Genomic DNA, 22325 nt, shown 5'->3' on the forward strand with positions numbered 1-22325 from the left:
CAGCACAGGCGTATATCCATGGGCAGCAATGTAAACATTTTTCTTCTTTTCCCTAGGTTTTCAGTGTAGAGTTGTGGTTTTTACTTGTCCTTAAAACTCTATTAAATCTGTTTATGAAAATTTTAAGCTTTTGTGTAAACCTTACAGTTTTGGCAACCATACAATTTTTTAAAAGGTGTAGAAGCCACAAATTTGCCACATCTGTTTGAAAACCTCAGTCATGGATCAAATCACATACCATGCAACAATATTTATTTATCCACTAAATTAACAAAAAAAAAAAAGGAATAAATTTTGGGTATCTTAGAGCATATGCACCCAGTACCATTATTCCAGGGCCAGAATGGATCAGCAACAAATTTCTGAAGGGCAAGAACTACTGACCTCACTTTGTAGTCACTCCCTTCACGCTACATTTGATCCTCCATGTATTATTTTCTGGTGTCCTTTTAAAGTACTCTTTTTCCACTTAGATCATGTTGAACATTCATACCCTTCTGGGCTTTATTCAGGGGTGGGATTCTACCTGGTCAGACAGGTTCTATAGAACCGGATGTTGCGATTCTGCGCAGTTCAGAGAACTGGAAAATTGTGCCCCTGGCTGGCCCCTTCCCTCCCTGCACACTCCTTACCTGGCACACGTGCCATTCAACTTGCCTGCCTTTAGTTGCTATTTTTCAGTGCAGACTCAGGTAGCAGATTGCAGAAAGATAGATCTCTCAGTGAATCAATGATTCTGTGAGCAACTCAATCTGCCTGCCTGCTTTGCCTGATTTTGGGTAAAAGTTGCTCTTTTTAATTAAAAAAAATCAATATTTACATACATGGTGTGTTGTGAGTTAATTTTGGGAGTTTGCTTGCAAGCAAATTTTATGTGACAGACTCAGCTAGCTAATGGCAGAAAGACAGATCTCTGAATGAATCAATATTCAATATTTAATTGAATTTAACAAATTCAATATTTATATAAATACTTATTATGTTTTCTTAAGTTTTCGCGGGTACTTACAGGTATGGTATTCAGCTTTGTTCAGGTATTTTCCCACGTCATTATAGTTGTGCTTTTAAAGTTGTAGCAACGTTTCGGCAGAATCTCATCTGCCATCATCAGGCTTCTGTACTGTGTTCGTCTGTGAGTCAGACTTTCACAGCCATTTCAGTTTTAAATTTGGGGCTAGCCTACTGCTGTGCCAGAATGGTTTTTTCTTCATCCTGATTTATATTATAATATAAATATATATTATAATATATATTATAATACTTATAATATTTACATACAAGCCATGCCCAGCCAGTCACATGACCACCAAGCCACACCCACAAATTAGGCCACACCCACAGAACTAGTTGTTAAGAAATTTGAATCCCACCCCTGGCTTTATTGTATTATAGGTTAACTTCAGCAACTTATTGGTTATTACACAGCAAGAAGAGGATCCCCTCAACTGAATCAATGGTTACCATTGTCTTGAATGAAACCTTCTAGTCATGTGTTTTCCAATAATATTACAGCAGCACAACTGTTATAACACTGTTCTTGTAAATAGAAGATTGCTGGCTTAAAACCTAGCAGAAACATGTTTGTTTTTTTAACTTAAGTTTCCTTAAGCTATCAAGTTTCCTCCAGCCTTTAAAAAGACAAAATGTCCAGTGGTGCACCATTTCATTACTTCTCAGGTCACTTGAATCTCAAGTCACTTGAGATATAAAGATTTTATCTCCTACATGCTTTACCCCTCTGTAAACTAGTAATTTAATCCTCTTTCATTCCAGCCCACATCTGAATCTAACAGCCAAAACTCAGCAGGATTTCCCCCCCCCAATAAAAGCTTATCTTGTTAGAGGTGACAAATTTCACAGTTGGCAATCAGTTGCTTGATTGAATCCTTGAAGTTAGTTCTCAGATGTGTCACTTAGCGTAGATAGCTCTCCAAGTCTGAGAGCTAATTTAAACAAAAAGGGAAGTGCCCATTTTCTAGCTCCCTATATCATTAGGTTAATTAATAATAGTTTGCATGTTGTGTTGGTAAGGATGTTGTTTGGTTTCAACAAAATTAAATTGAGCAAGAAAGTAGTTTGATCATTTGGATTCCATTGTATTTGTCAAGCAAAGAGGATTCAGTAACAGTAACCAATTTGACAAATATGATGAATTAAAGTGATTAAAGTGAATTAAAATGATTGTATTGCCTCCTGTCATATTTATTTACAGTTCTTTAGTCAAAACTAGTAGAGGAGCCATTGGCGATATATTCTTTCCTACCTGCTAATCCATGGTTTGGACAATTGGTCCATTTGGGTCACAGTTTGGTTCTGATTCTGGAGCAAGTCACTCACAACTTTGTGGTTAATTAGCAGAGTTGGAAAAGTTTTTTTTTTAATAAAAATTTTATTTGGGTTTTCACAAAACATAATACAAGTAAAAAATTTGTTTTGAGAATAGCATGGTCCCAGGTTATCACTTCTCCATACAGACACAAATTCAATTTCATATTTATCTTTGTGTTCTATTCCATATCTTATTACTATTTTAACATTTTCTCAAATAATTTTCCCTTCCCTTAATTTTCTCAATCTTGCTTTTAATTATCTTATTACTTTCTAAATTCTGAGGTTCTCGCGGGTATTTGTATGTGGATCTTTGGTTATTCGGGTTTTCTCCCGCATAAGATTGGAAGTATCTAGGCAACGTTTCGATGAAGTCTCATTCATCATCTTCAGGCTTCTGTCTTCAGCTCTGTGCTTCTCAGAGTGATGTGAGCTTGCAGCTGCTTCTTCCTTTTAACTGCTAGTGGGGGTGTGACTTGATTGGGTGGGGGCTTGGCTGTGTTCTGATTGGGTGGGGGTGTGTTCTCATTGGTTGGGGGTTTGGCTGTGTTCTGATTGGTTGGGGGGTTGGCCATGTTCTGATTGGCTGGAGGTGTGTTCTGTTCAGGTGGGGGCTTGGTTGTGCTCAGGTGGGTCTTAGTTACTGGGGGATTTGAGCTGGTGAGCTGTGATCTAGAAAACCCGAATAACCAAAGATCCACATACAAATACCCGCGAGAACCTCAGAAAACAAATATTGCACCTCTACAGAGAGGAAACCCACCATCTGACCAGGACTTATGAAAAACTTGAAGTCCAAAGAGCTTCCATTTTATGTGACCTCGCATTCCTATGCAACTGCCGAGATCAAAATTTAATTCCCACAAGCTTCCAATTGAAATTCCACACCAACATAGCAGCCACCAAAAGCATCCTAAAAAGAACAGAATTAGCCCTAATTAGAAATGAACTTCACACAAAAAGATTTCTCCTAGACCAAATCAACAAAGATCTCCTCACACTTCACCTCAGACTCAGCAATAAGATTCACCCCTTTGGGACAAATCCAAACAACTCGCTGTCTGGAGAGCCGAAACACAGACCACCCTCAAGACAGACACACACCAACAAACTCAGAAAACTACAACAACGCCAGAAACCAACTCCTCCCCCCTCACAGCCACACATGAAACAAACAGTGCACAACATCTCAGACAAGATCCTCACCGAAGCCGAAACCAAGGTCCTTTCAAAAGGATTCAACTTTGCTGTCGCTCCCAAACACATCCCCACAGAAACCATCATATGCGGAGTTGAAACCAGCCTGACCAAAACCTGATGATGCTAATAGAATCAGACTTGAAATCACCAACATCCTCTGCACTAGCAAACCACCCAAAAGCAACTTATCCAAAGAAGAACAAACTGCACTACGCAACCTGAAAGAAGACACCAGCATAATAATCCTACCAGCAGACAAGGGCAACGCGACAGTGGTTATGAACACATCTGACTACCAAACCAAGTTAACCAACCTACTCCTAGACCCCACATACAAACCCCTAAAGACAGACCCCACCACCTACCTAGAAAAAACCACCAGATCCAAAATAAAAGCCTCCCCCATCAGTGAAGAAATCCAGCAAAGAATCATACCCAGAGAGAAATCATCCAGATGCCCTAAGCTTTATGGTCTCCCCAAGATACACAAAGAAGGAACTCCACTTAGACCAATAGTCAGCTCCATAGGCTCACCTCTACAAAACCTAGCCAAATTTCTCACCAAACAACTACAGCCCTATGCAGAATCCATCAACTCACATGTAAGAAACTCATTCCAGTTCATCGAGATCATAAAGAAACAAAACTTACAACCCAGCAACCTACTAGTGAGCTTCGATGTCATATACCTCTTCACCCAAGTGCCAATAAAAGAAGCCTTGACAGCCATCCAAAACAAATACAACCCCCCAGCACATCCTAGATCTAACCAACCACTGTCTATCCAATACATACTTCACCTACAACGGACAAAAATACAAACAAATAGAAGGAGCACCCATGGGATCACCCCTCTCACCTGTCATCACAAACCTCTACATGGAACACTTTGAAACACAAGCTCTAGAAAAATATGATCACAAACCCAAACTCTGGCTCAGATACGTAGATGACACCTTCATAATCTGGCCACACGGGAAAGAAAAACTGAACAATTTCCTCACACACCTCAACAGCCTACACCCCAAAATACAATTCACCATGGAAACAGAAGCTAACAATCAACTTCCCTTCCTTGATGTCTTGGTATACAAAAAACCCAATGGCTCCCTAGGACACACCATCTACCAGAAGAAAACACATACAAACCGCTATCTACACGCACTCTCACACCACCACCCAGCACAGATCAATTCCGTAGCTGAGACACTCATCTCCAGAACAAAATGCTTAGCTGATGAACAACACCTAAAAACCGAACTAAACACTCTCACCAACGTACTAACAGCCAATGGATTCCAAAGAAAGAAGATTACCCACCTAATCCAAAAAGAAACCCCAACCAAAATCCAAGACAGAGAACAAAAGAACGGCAAAGCCCTCCTCCCATATATAAAAGGCACTACAGACAAAATCAGCAAGATCCTCCAAAAACACAACATTAAAACAGCATTCTGCACAAACAGAAAAATATCCACCATCCTAAGAAACCCTAAAGACAAAATCGAGTTAGAAAACCAAGGAGTATACGAAATCCCTTGCACCGCTTGCTCCACCACATACATTGGACAAACTAATAGAAGAATAAGTGCACGCGTTGAAGAACATAAGAACTCAATCAAAAAAGAAGAACCGACCTCTTCCCTGGTCCAACACCACAAAGCCACAAGACATGAGATTGACTTTAAAAATACCAGAACTATCGCCAAAACCGAACACTTCAACAACAGAATAATCAGAGAAGCCATAGAGATAGAAAAACGCCCACACAGCATGAATAAAAGAGATGACACCTCCCGCTTACCAGCCATTTGGAAACCCGCCCTCATGAACAGACGAGTACCTAACATGATGAATGACACCAGACCCACACCCACGAGGGCCACACAAGATGCCACCACCACACTTCCACGTAAAAAGCAGACTCACACCCACACAGAAGATGAGACACGTCCACAGACCAGAAGTCGCACTGCAGCTGCATCACTACCCACTTCAAACCCCTCTGAGCCATACATGAAGCGAACCGACCCCCACCACGAAGATGCAGCACGACCACGAACTCGAAGCCAAACAGCAAGATCACAGCTCACCAGCTCAAATCCCCCAGTAACTAAGACCAACCTGAGCACAACCAAGCCCCCACCTGAACAGAACACACCTCCAGCCAATCAGAACATGGCCAACCCCCAACCAATCAGAACACAGCCAAACCCCAACCAATGAGAACACACCCCACCCAATCAGAACACAGCCAAGCCCCCACCCAATCAAGTCACACCCCCACTAGCAGTTAAAAGGAAGAAGCAGCTGCAAGCTCACATCACTCTGAGAAGCACAGAGCTGAAGACAGAAGCCTGAAGATGATGAATGAGACTTCATCGAAATGTTGCCTAGATACTTCCAATCTTACGCGGGAGAAAACCCGAATAACCAAAGATCCACATACAAATACCCGCGAGAACCTCAGAAAACAAATATATATTCTAGGAACACTTATAATATTTCCATATTTTTTTCATATTTCTTTCATATTCCTCTTCACTTAAATTTTTATAACAATAATTATAACAATAATTAAAATGTTCCCCTCCTTTCCTAATTTCATTCTCTCATTCTCTTTATTTCATTTATTTATTAAACATTCCATTACATTACAATGAGTATTTTAGCTATCATTTTAATCACACGTTTCATATTTTCTAAGTTCATTTCTATTTCTAATATAACAATACTATCTTATGTACCCTTGCAGAATCCCCCTTTCAATTAAATTTTCACCCATTATCTCTGTGTCTTCTAAATAGGCTTATACCCTTAATCCTTGTACATTTTCCCTGTTTCTCTATATCCTGTTTCTGTCCTTTATAATTTATTTTCCTTTCCCTCTTCCCCTTCTTCTTCTCCCTTCCCTTTTTGACCCCTTCTCTCTCTAATTCTGATTCTCTCTTCCGTAATCCTCTCTTCTGTTCCTTCCTAATATTGTAATTACTTTTCAAACTATTCTTTTTGGGGGTTGTTTTTTCAAATCTTAAATTTTCCACTCTCTTTCCCCCCTTTCCTTTCTTTTCCCCACATAGAAATACTTGGTCATTGAAGATGGCTTCTTCTTTGTCCTGCCCTTCTTGTTCAACAGGCATTTCTTGTTGTTTCTCATAGTTCAGGATCTCCATTTCTAAAAATTGAAATACAAATACATTTCTTCTTGTGCATCTTCTTTCTGTTTTTTAAGTTCCATTCTCAATTCTTCCAAGAGTGATACCATTTTAAAAACTTTTAAACAACCACCCGATTAATTTTAATCCTTTAGATCCAATAGCCAAAAATCCAAAAATCACCAAGTAATCCAAATAATCCAAAGCTGTTTCTTCTTGCTTCTTTTTTCCACTTTCTCTTCTGGGGTTCTATTATCTTGTTACAAAATTTCAGTTAAAATGTATCTTTTAGGAATCTTGTTAAAGTTTCACTGTTAATTCCTTTCACTTCCAGGTGGTCTCCTCCATTTTTCCAGATCCCACTCTTTTGGTTTTTTTCCTTCTTTTTAAAAGTTTTTGAGAATCCAGAAATCTTTATTAACCCTTTGATATTTTATTTTCAGCTTAAATACCTATTAATGTCAAAGTGGATTTTTGCTGGTTTCTTGCTTAACTCTCTTAGTTGTCAATATAGGGAAGAAAAGGAAAAAACAAATCCTTTCCCTTCCCTCTCTCATTCGCCGCTTCAAAGTCTTCTTTGGGAACAATGTTGTTCTTTATAATTCAAATTCCAGGGTACCTTATATTGTTGCTTTTTCAGTTCGACTCGGTCAGCCAAAACTTTCTTTTCTTATCTTCCTACTGCACATTCTTTTCCGGTCGAGTTCTTCTTTGAGGTGGCCAATTCTAACCACCTCTGCAACCGCCTTCGGGAAAGAGGGTAATGGCCAGCTGGGGAGGAGAGATGCAACTCTCCTCGACCCTATTGGCAGTCTCCCCCCTCTTCACCACCTCTACGGGGTGGCTTAGCCCCGAAACCAGCCGGCTCGGGGCGCTCCAGCAGCGAGCACAGATCGAAACTGCACACGATCGCAGATTTCGGTCTATCACTGAAGAAGCTCAAACCAGAAGCCCAGACTTGGAAAAGTTTTATAGCTACTTATTAGGGTTTGGGAGATTAACCCCTAGCAGAGTATTGCAGCAGTAGTCAAACCAGGAAGCCAAACGAGAGCGGAAGGGCCCAAGAGTATACACACACTGAACACAAACACTGTTTGTAGTTTAAATAGTTTTTAATCCAGTTAGAGTTTAAGCATTGTCATTCAGTCCATTAAGTCATTCACAGTATTTCCATCCAGTAAGACTCACTAGTATAGTCCAAGTTAAGAGTCCTTGCAATATCTTTATCAGCCGATAAAGATATCTTCTCCTCCTCCGGTTTCACTCTCCAGAGAAACAAACGCTGGATATTCAGCAAACAGTAGCAAACAATAACAGTTCAGTCACAGGCACTCACAGTCAGTAATCACAGTTAGTCACAGCAAGACACAGTAAGTCGCAGCAGCACACAGTTACAGACACAGACAGTAAACTTTCCAGCTTCTAATGCTTCCTTATATTGTAACTTCTAACCGCACCCTTAATCGGCTAATTGCCTGCTGCATTGTGCTTAAAGTGATAAGCACTTAAACCATGATATCTAAGTTTTATATATTTATTCACCCAAACCATATTTGGTATCAATGTTATACCTAACATACTCCCCTTTTGGGTGAAATAAATATATAATACCTTTACAATCTTATCCCATATTTTTCACAACTCTCCTGGTGCTTACTGGCACCTTGGGCTTTAGTAAAATTATCAGCTAAATTGTCCTCCGACATACAGTACTCTAGCTGAATCATCTTACTTCTTACAGATTGTCTCACGTTTAGGTATCTTAGATCTGTATGCTTGCTCCTTGTTTTTACTCCAGTATTTGTGGCCATTTGAATTGCTGCCTGATTATCTTCATGAATAATTATAGGATAATCTACAGTTATACCTATATCAATTAACATTTGTTTATACATTATTAATTCTGTACATAACAATGATAAACAGGAGAATTCTGCCTCCATAGTAGACAAACTTATATGCTGTTGTCTTATTGACTTCCAGCCTATTAATGTCTTACCCAGCATTATGGCTGTTCCTGAAGTCGACTTTCTAGTGTCTCTTTCTGATGCAAAGCTAGCATCTGCATAAGCACTCAAAATTAAATCACCCTTTGGTTCTAAATACAATGAATAATTCATTGTCTTTTTAAGATATCTTAATATCCTCTTAGCTGCAATCCAGTGTCTTTCACATGGTGCAGAATTGAATCTAGCCAACTGATTCACGCAGTACGATATATCTGGTCTAGACCAATTACTAATATAACTCAAACTACCGATTAAAGATTGATAAATCACCTTATCAAACTCAGGGCTTTGTACATCAGTGTTGCTAAACTCCTGACTCATTGGAGTCTTAGCCGGCTTACAAAGCTCCATCTTGTAATCTTTTAGCAATTTGCTTATCTTATCTTCCTGAGATATCTTAAAACCTTTCCGTGTTTTCTTTATATTCAAACCGAGATACTTCTTTATCTCCCCTAATTGCTTGATCTTAATCCTCTTTCCTAATGATGTTATTATTTTATTTGCTTCATCATTAGTTTCATTAATCAAAGCAATATCATCTGTGAATAGTAATAATAATGATACTTTCCCATTTGTCTCCCTCTTAAACAGACATGGATCGGCTAAACCAGCTTTAAATCCTATATTGTCTAGTTCCTTTACAATATACTGGTTCCATTCATAGCCTGATTGTTTAAGACCATAGAGACTTTTCTTTAACAACCAACAATCATTATTATCCTTATTTTCACTTTTAATACCAACAGGTTTTTTCATATAAATAATATGTTTTAATGGGGCGTGCAAGTAAGCAGTTTCCACATCTAAATGGTTAACTATATAGTTTTTACTAGCTGCCCACACTAAAGCTGCCCTCAAGGTTGCTGCCTTAAGACTAGGTGCAAACACCTCATCATAGTCATTAGCATTCTGCCTAAAACCTTGGGCTACTAACCTTGCCTTATGGATTAAATTACCATCTTTATCTATTTTTACCTTAAATATCCATTTGCAGCCAATGGATTTCTTTCCTACAGGTAATTTGGCATTTTCATACACCTTCATATCTCTTAATGAATTCAGTTCCTTATTCATTGCTGCATACCATCTTTCTTTTTCCTTATTAGGATACTTTTTAATTTCTTCTACAGAATTAGGAACTTGATTAATCTGGCACACTGTGTTAGCCTGGTACCTATCAGGCGGTCTAGATACACGTGTAGTTCTTCTGGGAATTACAGGGCTTACAGGAGGACTTTGTTGAATTACTACCTGTTCATCTTCCTCATCCTGATCAGCTATTGAATCTGTTTCTTCCTTTATGGGCACTATTTCATCCTGTATTTTTCTCTTTACTTTATTTTTAAAGTTACAGGGATAACTAATGGGATTTCTATAGGATTCAATAATTACATCTTTATTGGCATCCTTTTCTAATTTCTCCCATCCTTCATGTTCTAGAAATTGGGCACTAGCACTACATAACACTTTAGATGTGCCTTTCTCCCAAAATCTATATGCCCTATGGTTTGCCTGATAACCAACGAAGAAAAATCTTTTAGCTCTATGTTGCCCTTTTTTTCTGAGTTGTGCAGGAATATGCACCCATGCTGGTGCACCAAATGTGTGCAGGTAACTTAGGTCAGGTTTCCTGCCATGCCATCTGGTAAATGGTATTTCACCTGTTGTTGTATTAACAACGTTGTTCAATATGTTATTAGCACACATTGTAGCCTCCCCCCACAAAGAATCAGGTAACCCAGAATCATTTAACATTGTTCTAACCATTGCCTGTAGTGTTTGGCCTCTTCTTTCAATAAAAGCGTTATGTTCTGGCCTGTATGGAGCAGACTTCTTATGCTCTATTCCAGCTATCTTAAGTCTGTTCTGGAATTTGTTATTAATAAATTCCGTGCCATTATCTGTCACCAGGGTTATCAGTTGTCGTTTAGACTTTCTTTCAGCAAACCTAAGCCAATTGAAAAAATGTTGATATGTTTCAGTTTTGCTTTTCATTAAATAGCAAAACCCATATCTAGAATAATGGTCCATAATGCTCAGTATATATCTAGCACCCCCCATACTGGGTTTCTTTGGACCTATGATGTCTGCAAATACTACTTCTAAAGGTTCTTTTGTTTTGAAACCATTTAGCCTATTTGCAGGCAATACCTTGCTCTTATCTTCACAGCAAACATTACAACGCAAATATTTATCACAAGGTTTTAACCTTATTCCTTCAGATAACTCAACTGTACGTTTTAGCATTTTAAAATTTACATGCCCCAAACGCCTATGCAATAAATGGATACATTCATCATGAGGCTTTATATTATTAAATACAGTTTGAGCCTCCCCTTTCTTACTATTATCTAATACATATAATGTTCCATTTAAAGCTGCAGTTACCCTTTTGTTATCTTTTTCAATTATGCAATTATTATCTTTAAAAGTAATTACATAACCTAATTTATCTAATACCCTTACTGAAAGCAAATTAAACTTTAGTTGTGGTACATACAACATTTTTATATCCTGGTTTATGTACGGACAACGTGCAAAACCTTGACCTTTCGCTTTCAGGTTCCAGCCATTGGCAAGTGATATATGTTGAGAACTTGTAGACATTTTTTATAAATTTTGTCTTATCTCTTGTGATGCAGTGGGATGCGCCACTGTCAACCACCCATAAATTATTCTTCACATCAGAGTTGCTAAACGTGGCTAGTTCAAATGCTTTCTTTGGCTTTTTTACATTCTGGCTTTTTCTCTTTTTGCAGAATCTTGCCAAATGTCCTCTGCCTCCACAATTAAAACACTTTTTAATTGTGTATGCCGTTGAAGATAAATTCTCTTCTTCCAGGTGCTTTACTTTGCTTTGCTGGTTTCTTTCAAGCTTTGAAGATAATTTCTCTTCTTTTTTATCTTCTCTCAGCTCGTCACGCTCACGCCTTCTTCTGGCTTCTTCTAGTAGCCTGCCTGTCATCTCGGTTAATGAGAGGCTTTCTTTTGGCAATACCTCTAACGAAGTCACATAGTCATCATAGCTTTGATCTAATGAAGATATTATTATGTAGACTTGTTGCAGTTCATTAAATATAAGCTCTTTTTCTTGCAAATCTTGAAAAATGCTCTTCATACAGTTTAAATGAACTAACATATCTCCATTCCTCTGAAGATGCGTTCGAAAAAGCTTCCGTGTAAGATTTATATGTGCTCCTACACTGTCCCGAACATAAATCTTCCTGAGGTTCTCCCAGCAGTTTGCTGCATTTTCTTCTCCACGAATATGGACAAGCTGCTGATCACAGAGAGTCAGTCCTATGATGCATAAAGCCTGCTCATTCTTCAGTTTAAAGTCTTGTAACTTTTCGTTATCATCATCATTAGCAGGATCCCAGCTACTCACATCTGGTGGGTTTGCTATAATGTCCCACAAACCTTCTCTGCGTAGAAGTAAACTACATTTCATTGACCATGAAACATAGTTTGTTCCATCCAGCCTGGATATCATGGACAGTTGTGACAAATTTACTTGTGCCATTGCTCTTCAGATATTTTGACTATTTTAAACTAATTAAAACAGTTTGTTTTTACAGTAATGTGCAACTCACACCAACTCTCTCTGCTATATCCTGGTTAGTTAGACTATGCTGCTGGGCCCATAACCAATATTAGGGTTTGGGAGATTAACCCCTAGCAGAGTATTGCAGCAGTAGTCAAACCAGGAAGCCAAACGAGAGCGGAAGGGCCCAAGAGTATACACACACTGAACACAAACACTGTTTGTAGTTTAAATAGTTTTTAATCCAGTTAGAGTTTAAGCATTGTCATTCAGTCCATTAAGTCATTCACAGTATTTCCATCCAGTAAGACTCACTAGTATAGTCCAAGTTAAGAGTCCTTGCAATATCTTTATCAGCCGATAAAGATATCTTCTCCTCCTCCGGTTTCACTCTCCAGAGAAACAAACGCTGGATATTCAGCAAACAGTAGCAAACAATAACAGTTCAGTCACAGGCACTCACAGTCAGTAATCACAGTTAGTCACAGCAAGACACAGTAAGTCGCAGCAGCACACAGTTACAGACACAGACAGTAAACTTTCCAGCTTCTAATGCTTCCTTATATTGTAACTTCTAACCGCACCCTTAATCGGCTAATTGCCTGCTGCATTGTGCTTAAAGTGATAAGCACTTAAACCATGATATCTAAGTTTTATATATTTATTCACCCAAACCATATTTGGTATCAATGTTATACCTAACACTACTGTTTAATCCTTAGTCTGTCAGCACTATTTTCTCCAACAGTGATGGTTGCAGGCAAAACTATCTATTAGTCTTCACACCAGCATGGCATAAACTTATATTTTAGCTCTCCAGACATTTAACCACTTATTTTAGGTGTGGCTTATTCATCAAAAACTCACAGGCATGATTCAGCAAGATTTGTCCCTTTACCACAGATAACAGTTAAGACACACACACACACACACACACACACCAAAGATTTTTTTAAAATTGTAGTTCACAGAAATCAAGGCCTACATATAAATCTGGGCTCCAGGATTCAAATTTTAGTCTATTTTTTCATCTTTTTAAGAAAATAAATACCTGACCCTTCTCTTGATGATCTTGCAAAACAGCTGGTCTATGTTATCTATGTTAACAGTTCACTCAAGTTCAGGAAAAACTAGTTTATGTCTCACCTTCTTCAGTCCTTATGAAAGGGGAAAAATAGGATATTTGGCTCCCTGAAGTATTCAATTATTTCTTTTTTTGCCATTTTTATTATAGACAGCTAAAATCATTTAAAAATTATCAACTGCAGTCTCATAGGACATTGTTACAATGTTACCCTTTTTAAAAAATGCAATATTTATTTCATTTACACTTGCCCCTTCCTCCAGCAGATCAATATAACACTCCTCCAATTATATCCTCAAAATATTCTGTGGCTTAAGATAAGCTGAGACATAATGATCAACAAAAACTTACTTAATCAAATAGCTATCAGTATGAGGATTTGAATCTGAGTCTCCACAATCCTAGTTTGACATTCTAATTATTAGGCAAATAATCATGACCAAGAAGAGAGGGATAATAGTCAGCCCTAATGTGTCAAGCAGAAAGCTGATTAGTGATACAACTAAACATATATTGCCAAGCAGGGGAATAGAAAGTAAGGAAGGTGATTTTAGTGGAGTTATGAAGGTTTTGTTGCCTATGCGATGGGGCTAAAGTATTTTTTAAGTCCAGATCAAGATAAAATTCAGAAGTAGTTTTGGCAGACACCTCCCAAATTCACCAAAGAGAGAGGACGTGCAGCACAACAAAACTAGCAAGATTTCAATAAAAATGCTATAGCCTTCCTGTGGAATTAATTTCATGGTCTGGTCTACATGATGGGTTTGACAGGTAGCAGCATCTAACCAGACTAAGCATGATCTCAATGTTCTGATACATAAAAGATAGCGATAGTCAGGAACTATTTTCTACTGTCCATAGAGGATAAGAAATAACAGGTGTAAGTGGCAGTAATCTAGATTTTGTTTCGATATGAAGAAAAAACCTCCAGACAGTAAGATCTGTAGAACAGTGGAACAATCTACGTATGAAAGTTTTCTGAGAAGAGGTTGCACAGCCATTTCTCTCAGATAATTTAATTGGTTTTCCTGAGGGTTGGATTCCTGTGATCCCTTCGAGCTCCATAATTCTGTGATTCTATCAATTTGTTCAAGTAGCTAAGGAGGTTAGATAAGCAGCAAGCAAATTAAACAAAGAAATAAGAAGGGTCAGGTTTGAGTAGTACTTGGATGGAAGACTACCAGACAATGCCCGGTTTGCTGATTTAACTGGGAAACTGACCAAATATTCCAGAAGAATGCAATGGTAAACAAATTCCTACATGGTAGTATCCAAGAAGTTACAAGAATCAACCTTGACGTTTCTAACAGTATCTAGCATGGGGGTGGGCAACTATGGCCCCCTTATGACCTGTGGAATTATGACCATGATAGCTCGGGAATTCTGGGAGTTGAAGTACACTTACAGCGGCCATGGTTGCCCACCCCTGATCTAGCAGATATGCCTGTACTAAGACAGATTTCCGTTAAGAATATAAGCAGCACTTTTAAAATTCAACTTTATTTATAGAAAGTTTATCTGCTATTTTGCAAGCCAGAAATGTTGTTATCCATGTTCCACAATTTGGATGTTATTAGCTGGTCCCCTGAAATTTTATTTCATTAGGTACTTGTTAGGGATACACCCTAGCAGAATGTGCACGGCAGTCAGGCAGGCAGGCAAATATGTGAGATAAACATTTTTGTAGCTTACACTCAGTAAAACAGATACACTGTCTTAGTTGAATAGTTTATTCCATTAAGAGTTTAGCAGAGTCAAACAGTCCAAATATCATTCACTAGTGTTCAGTCAGTTCGGGGATTATTCAGTTGCAAAGTCCAGTGTCGAAAAAGAGGTTAATAAACTTACAAATATCAGTCCAGTAATATATCTCCTCGCAGTAGAGATATAAAGAAGTCAAACCTCCTTTCTTCCTTCGATGTTCAAAAAACTCAGCAGCAGGGAACACGCAGTTAGCAAACCATCAATCCAGCATAGTCAGCAATCCGGCAGGTTCTCTTGCTCCCTCTTATGGCGGTTTCACAACCGCACCCCAAAATTACATGCTTTGCAGTTTAAAGTGACACACACTTAATCTTACTATCATAGTATATATATATATAATTTTACCCAAACTATGTTAGGTAACCTTGTTATTCCTAACAGTACTATCCATAAATCAAGATATTATCCAAGAAGCATAAATAAATTTAATTTTTATTATTTAGCTCTATGTCCTGCTGCCATAGTCTTACCCAGTTCAGTGCTTAAGTGTTCATTCAGAAGCAATTATCATGCACCTCAGGTTAGATGAATAGCATCATGTAAAAAGGTTCCCATATGTAATTTAAATAATTTTTCATCTGATCCATAGCTTTCAACAACAGAGCCAAGGTTAGCGTATAACCATATTCAGAAATGTTCTATGTACATTCCAAGTATGAAGAAGAGCACTTAGTTTATTAATATTTTGGTTTATGCACAAAAGCAACAACACACGTTGCAGCAAATCTAAAATCATTAGAGGGTGCAATGCACCAGCATAAAACTGCAAGGATGACAAATTCAGAGCAATTTATCTTCATGTTCAAAGAAAATGGAACCAGAAGCCAGACAAGTAAAGGACACTTTTACCAGAGCAACATATCTAGGACATGCCATCCCTTGTAAGCCCTAGAAAGGTGAGAATGAGCATTTGATCAATGACTTCTGTGTATGTTGCTTGGAGAACAAATATTTTAAAATAATGCATCTGAAATCCATGAGGTACAGTAAAAGGCATCTTTTGATTTACTTTTCATCACACAAAATATGTGTCTGGAGCACATTATAATCCTTGTTTGAAGGTCATAGCATGAAGCTGACAAGATGCTTCTTGTTATGTCTGATATTTCTCTTAGCTGGACCAAATGCAATTCCACTTAAATTTAGGGCTACAAATAGAGATATGACCAATGCTAGATTTCAACCGCTTCATAAATCTGGAGCAAGATCTGAGCCACAAACTTGCAATTACAAAATTAGTGTATCAAACAGCCGAAAGGAAATGTGGGTTATATGAATCATTCTAGCGTTGATATGTTTGTTACTGGAATGCTTCACAGCAGAAATCTTTGGGCTATGTTTATAAATTGCAGTTAAGCAGCTTGGAATGAATTTTTGCATTGGCATAAGTATGCATATAAAATCATTATTATGCCTTGCGTTTGCCAAGATTGATATTGAACTTTTTAGGATTATAAAGTAGTGTAATAAAAATAGCAAATTTTAAGAACTGAAAAATGTCATTCTCAAGGGCTTTTTAAGCTGTATATTTGAATGTATTACAATGAAGATAATAAAATAATATAATCATTTTAAAATTACTTGCATTCTAATGTATCTTTTATTCATACAAAATATCCTATTCGGTTTTATGCTATTTCAAAAAGATCTCCTAATTTCCAAAAAGAAGCTTTTGGCATACAAGGGATCATGTTATGGAAGAAAAATATACCAAATAATCCTGTTTTTCTCATTTGTATTTTGATCCAAGCCACTATCATTCATCCTTTAATCTCTCTTCATTTTACTGCAAGAAGAAAGGAATGAGTAAATATGTATTTTGTTATTATTTAAAAGGACAAACAGGAACACTTAAAATAAAATTTCTGCAAAAATAAACTATCCTGGGAAAATGTGTGGCAATGGAAGCATGATGCCAGAGCCTCAAGCAGTTGTTTAATTGGTGAATCCATAATGAGTTTCCTGTATTTAATATAGTTAGATAATTTAATGTCATATAATGAGCTGTTTCATTTGTTCTATGGAGTACTCTCACGGGATAAGGATTCAGATAACTAGATGTAGCCATCCCATAGCAGATAATTTTCTTCTATCAAAAAGCCTGCTGAAAAATCCTCCTGATTTTTTTTGCCATTCATGTTCATATAGCAAGATGAAAGACAATTTTTTGCATTAAGGTGCAAGGCATGTGTGCATGTACATATATGAATCCCTGTTCTTCATTATACACTAATATTTCTCGTAACCTGCCATGCCATTGGCATCCCACTCTCCAATTAAACCTCAAAGGAAAACCTTACAAGGGGGCTTTTCAGTAGCTATGCTACTGTCATACTGGAAAACCAATTAAACATTGCAATGCAGAAAGTACAGTTAATAGACTGAGAATAAGTGCTCTGATTCAAGGTTACTGGCAAGCACATGCAGCCAAGCAGTAGACACTGCAGATAAGCTGATACCAGCAGACAGGAATGTAGTTCAAATGCTTAGCAGAAAGTGCTTTCCTGAAAAACATTGCTTACAGTCCAAGAAGCAGTAGCATAGTGCAAATATGATCCAAGAGTTACAGAGAATCAGGTAGTCAGATGGTCAAAGGGTCACAAGACAGAAAACTAAATGATTGCCTCCAGCAAAGATTGCAAGCAAAGCAGCTATCTAAATCTGTCTCCAAACAGCTGGCTGCAATTATTCATGCCTCACTCTTTGCCTAACAAGGAGTCTCACTGAGGAGCATTGCTCTGCTCACCTCTGTGGATATCTAGACTTAAACCTTGTGCCTTGTCATCTGATTGCTCCAGCTGAAAAATCAATGCTGTGGCTCACCAGCCTCAATTGAATCCTGCCTTACTAGGTCTTGAAACTAAGAATCCTGAAGTACAGGCTCAATAGGATCGCACATGGCCACCGGCCCACTTCTTCAGTTTGCTCATGGCCACAATGGAGCAGGAGGCTGAGCAACACACCAGTCCACAGCCAAAAGGCGAGGCAGAGTGGTGGAGCTGCCCCATGCACCCTGCACTGGCTTACCTCAGGGCCCCCATAGCTAGGCCATCCATGCCCCAACACCTGCCTCATCTTGTGACCATGGCACTAGTGTGCTGTTCGGCCTCCTGGGCTCCTGCTGTACATGGCTGCTGGTGCTGCCGCTGCAAAGCAGGTATCAGGGCATGGATGGCCTGGCTGAGGGGGCCCAGGTAAGCCGGTGCAGAGCATGAGGGGAGGCTCCACCACCACCCCACCTTACCTCATGGCCATGGCACTCTGAGCAATCAGATGGAATGGGCAGGCAGCTGGCTGCTCAGGTGCTTGAGTGGGGCTTATTTTGGGGGTAGAGCTTATATTAGGCATACACCTAAACACGTTAGGGCTTATTTTGGGGGTAGAGCTTATTTTCAGGGAAACCGGGTACATCATAAAATTCAAGGTCAGAGTCAGATTCTGAATTGTGACTCATAGGAGTAAGGGATGCCACGAATGAGAGTAGAGTTCATGGCTTGTATGTACGGAATTACAATTGAGAGATGGGAGCATTGGACAAGCAGAAGTTTTTTGAGGAAAGGACTTAACATATACATCAAAGATGGGGCAATTAAAGGAAACCAGAGTACAATGGCTCCTAGTTAAACGTCTATGGAGATTCTCAGTCATCTAGGTCATGGTTGTCCCAAAGTTGCCTCTTGGGGAAAAAAGCACTAATGGCTCCTAGTGTTCTGGGATCACACACTTTTTCAAATAAGCTTAGGAGATATTTAATACTGCTGTTGTACATTTAAAAATGTCAATAAGTATTCCAAAGGTTTTTGCAGCAGAGCCAAAAGCAATAGGGCATGCAGAAGAAAAAGTTATTGACCTCTATAGAGTTGTTGCCAGAGTAGAAGTGGGGTTTTCTAGCTGCACTTTTGTAAAAATTAGACTTGCCATGCAGTAGGTGTCACATTCTTGACTTCTTTGAGTGTGAGGGCAGAATTTGTGGCCAAGGGATTGAGCTAAAGATCCATATACATTTGGTTTGATTCTTGACTTTAGTCTGGATTCATTAAGTGGCTTTAAGGAATCCACTTTGTCAGCTTCAGTCTGTAATCTGGTTATAATATTATTCATTTGTCTGATTGTTAAATGCAATTGAATGCTTAAATACACCAGATAAATTGTATTAAGGATTCTTATTTATTATAGATTTAGGTGACTAATGACTTTTCATTCCTGGAAAATCTTTTTCATTGCTGGAAAATCCAAGCCTATCCATAAAAACTGAACCACCTCATATTCAGCTATCTCCAATTCAGTGTCTCACCCTTAGAACTACATCTTCTAGCCAGTATATTCAATTCTCAATCAACTGGAGATAATTAGTATTACAGTTTAACTAATTGAACAGTAACACCAGGTTGGGAAAGGCTATCCAACCCTGTCCATCTGCTTGGAGTGTTTTGATCCGTTCTGCCAAATAGTCGTTCTTTCAGCCTCGTTCTCAGAGTAGGATAATCAGTGGGGAAATGAAACAAATTGATTCATTTGCTCAAATAACTGAGCAGATGACCTCAAGAAAACTTCTGAAAATCCTAACGATACAAGTGGCGGTTTGGCAACCATGAAGGTTTTACTGTAATGATAAGTCTCTGAAAATTTATAATTTTTATAAAATACGCTTATTTTGGGAAAGAGAACATTAGAAGAAAATGTGAAAATAAATAATAATTGTGCACCCAAACGCACTATTCCAGATAAAATGAGTTAAGTTGATCTGATAGAGCAAGTTTATTTTTTATTTTTTATTTTTTGTTCTTGAACAGTCTTGGTTTCCCAACAAGCTTGCAAGGAAACAGTTCATATAAAAAAAAGCATGATCTAAAGGAGAACATACTCGGCATCTTAATTAGACATCGTTAGGGCTACTGAGAGACTAAAAGTATAGCTACATTTTTATGGAAATCCAATTTCAAGTAAAACCAGTCTCTAAGCAGAGCATATCATGTTTTTTCCATTCATGTGATTATCTCCTAATTTGCAGCTAGATCCAATTTTTAATAAATTTATATTAACTAAGACAATTAGCTCCGGCTAAAAATTAACATAAATAAAATCTTAACATGTGAAAACGTTAGAAAATAGAAATGTTAACTTGATCTATTCAGCTTTCTAAACCTGATGTCATGCCCCTGTCAGAGTCTGAATCAGAGAAGGAAGATGAACAGCTGACAGGGAGTGGGAGTGTGTCTCCGTTGGCTGTGGAGGAAACTGGGGAAAGGCAAAGTCCAGCTGGGCAGAGCAGGGGAGAGATAGAACAAGGGAGAGGGAGTTCAGAGGAAGACCCGGGCCCATCCCCTCTTCATCCTAGGGCACACAGGGAGGAATGGAGAAAAGAGCAACTTGTGGGTTGCGTGGCTTACGGGCAAGGAAAGGGCCCTGATTCCCTTCAATAGCCACACTTGGGAATGAGAGTTTAAAAGAAATGCATACTGAGTGCGGCAGCTGTTGGGAGCAAACATGAGTTTATCTTGTGTTAACTTTGCTTATCTGTGTTCCTGGCGTCTTTCCAACCATGTGGAGTTATTGTTGTGCCTTCACATCTGGAATTCTTGCTCCTGCCCTGTCAGACCAATTACCTAATTTTGCCTTGTTTGGACTTATAATTTTTGTTGACCACATTTTGGACTTGATTCTCTGCAGCCAAAGGCTGTTCCTGGGAGAGTTTTTCTCCAGCCAAAAGGCAACCAGGACATTGGGGGAAAAGTTGGAGCTATAAAGGGACTCCTACTGATCATCTGACTTGTTGCCTTTGTGCCATGCCCCAGGTCATCACACCTGGTGACAATTTGTGAGGGAGGGGTCAGAAGAACCACAGAATATAAGAATTTTTGCTAGGGAGATGAGGAAACCCTATAAGAATCTTTGCGCCAACAGAGTACAAGTAGATCATAAATACAAAAGCAATGAATGCATAAGTAAAGCAAAGCCTGAATGGAAGTCTTGAACAAAACAAAGCAAAAGAATAATTTTAACTGCAAGATATAATATTGACAGGAAATACCTCTCGGGAAGGCAACCAAACAGGAAATATTAACAATTTGATAGGGGAAAGTAAATACAGAATAATTAACCATGTTTCTTCACCTATTAGAAGCCTCATGCTTGACAGATATAACAATAAACATTCCCCAGCTGGGCCATCTGTAGGTTCCTGCTACTTCTATCAAAAAGAAAGTGAGTGACACAAGCTGTATCTCTTTTGGATATGTGTGCAATCTCGCAATGCACTGCAGAAGGCCAGGGCTTGTATTGTGATGGCATGATCCTCTTTTGTCAGATTGACTCACTTGACTCTCCGACAGAAATCCATATTATATCTCCTAGCACTCAGCACCTTTCCAGAGATTTAGATCTATACTGAAGCTCAAGAGAAAAGTCTGTTGAGTTTGGCTTTATTGGAAGATGAAAAAACAACATCTAACTATGAGAAACAGCTTGGGGTGAGGGGAGAAGGAAGGAATTCTAACCATTTTAAATTAGAATAGAATAGAATAGAATAGAATAGAATAGAATAGAATAGAATAGAATAGAATAGAATAGAATAGAATAACTTTTTTGTCACTTTGAAAGTATACTAATCGGCATATATTAAAATGATATTTCATTGCATACAGCCCTCAAAGGGTCACCACCTCCAATATATTCTATATAACCATGACAGAATGAATGAATGAATAAATAAATAAATAAATACCCACTGTATGTTATACGACACAAAATGTTGTGCTTTACCAAACAATGCTATGTACAAATATATATAAGCGATGTCATTTATACAGAAAACACAAAAGAAAATGATGCACATTATCTATTCCTCTTCATTTCAATAATCTTCCACAATAGTACTAGAGAGACAATTTACAAATAGAAGGTCAGGAAAAGACTATAGCTATATACTTCATTCAAAGTAAGTCTCCTTGGACTGACTTTTGCAAAAGCATATGTAGGATTACTTTTCATATCAATAGACCATTTATATGCCATGTTGGACCAGCATTTTTCTCGGCTAACTCCAAATGACAGCTTATAGCTCTCACGATAGGAGGGAATATACGGTCTATCGCCTCTAAAGTGATCTTAGTGCAACAGCCCTACAATGATTTGCTTCTAGTTCTCATGCCATGGTACAATATTCAATCAAGTTTTTGGGAAAGTTGTGCAGTTGGTTGTTCTTCCTTGTCTTCTCCCCTAGAGGACATTCTGGTTCTGAT

At 38.3% G+C, this 22325-nt stretch overlaps 2 protein-coding genes across 4 annotated transcripts in view; one reads left to right on the forward strand and one right to left on the reverse strand.

The window, feature by feature from the left end:
* LOC113416405 (solute carrier family 71 member 2-like) overlaps positions 1–22325 on the reverse strand; it is a 151726-nt gene that overhangs the window by 78020 nt on the left and 51381 nt on the right. The window lies entirely within an intron of this gene.
* Positions 1–22325, forward strand: part of LOC113416423 (kelch domain-containing protein 3-like) — an 86252-nt gene that overhangs the window by 26315 nt on the left and 37612 nt on the right. The gene's annotated exons all lie outside the window — the stretch shown is intronic.

Source organism: Notechis scutatus, chromosome 2 (genome assembly GCF_049901735.1).
Source record: "Notechis scutatus isolate UNSWTSFEM ecotype Mainland chromosome 2, rNotScu1.2, whole genome shotgun sequence".
Lineage (NCBI taxonomy): Eukaryota > Metazoa > Chordata > Lepidosauria > Squamata > Elapidae > Notechis > Notechis scutatus.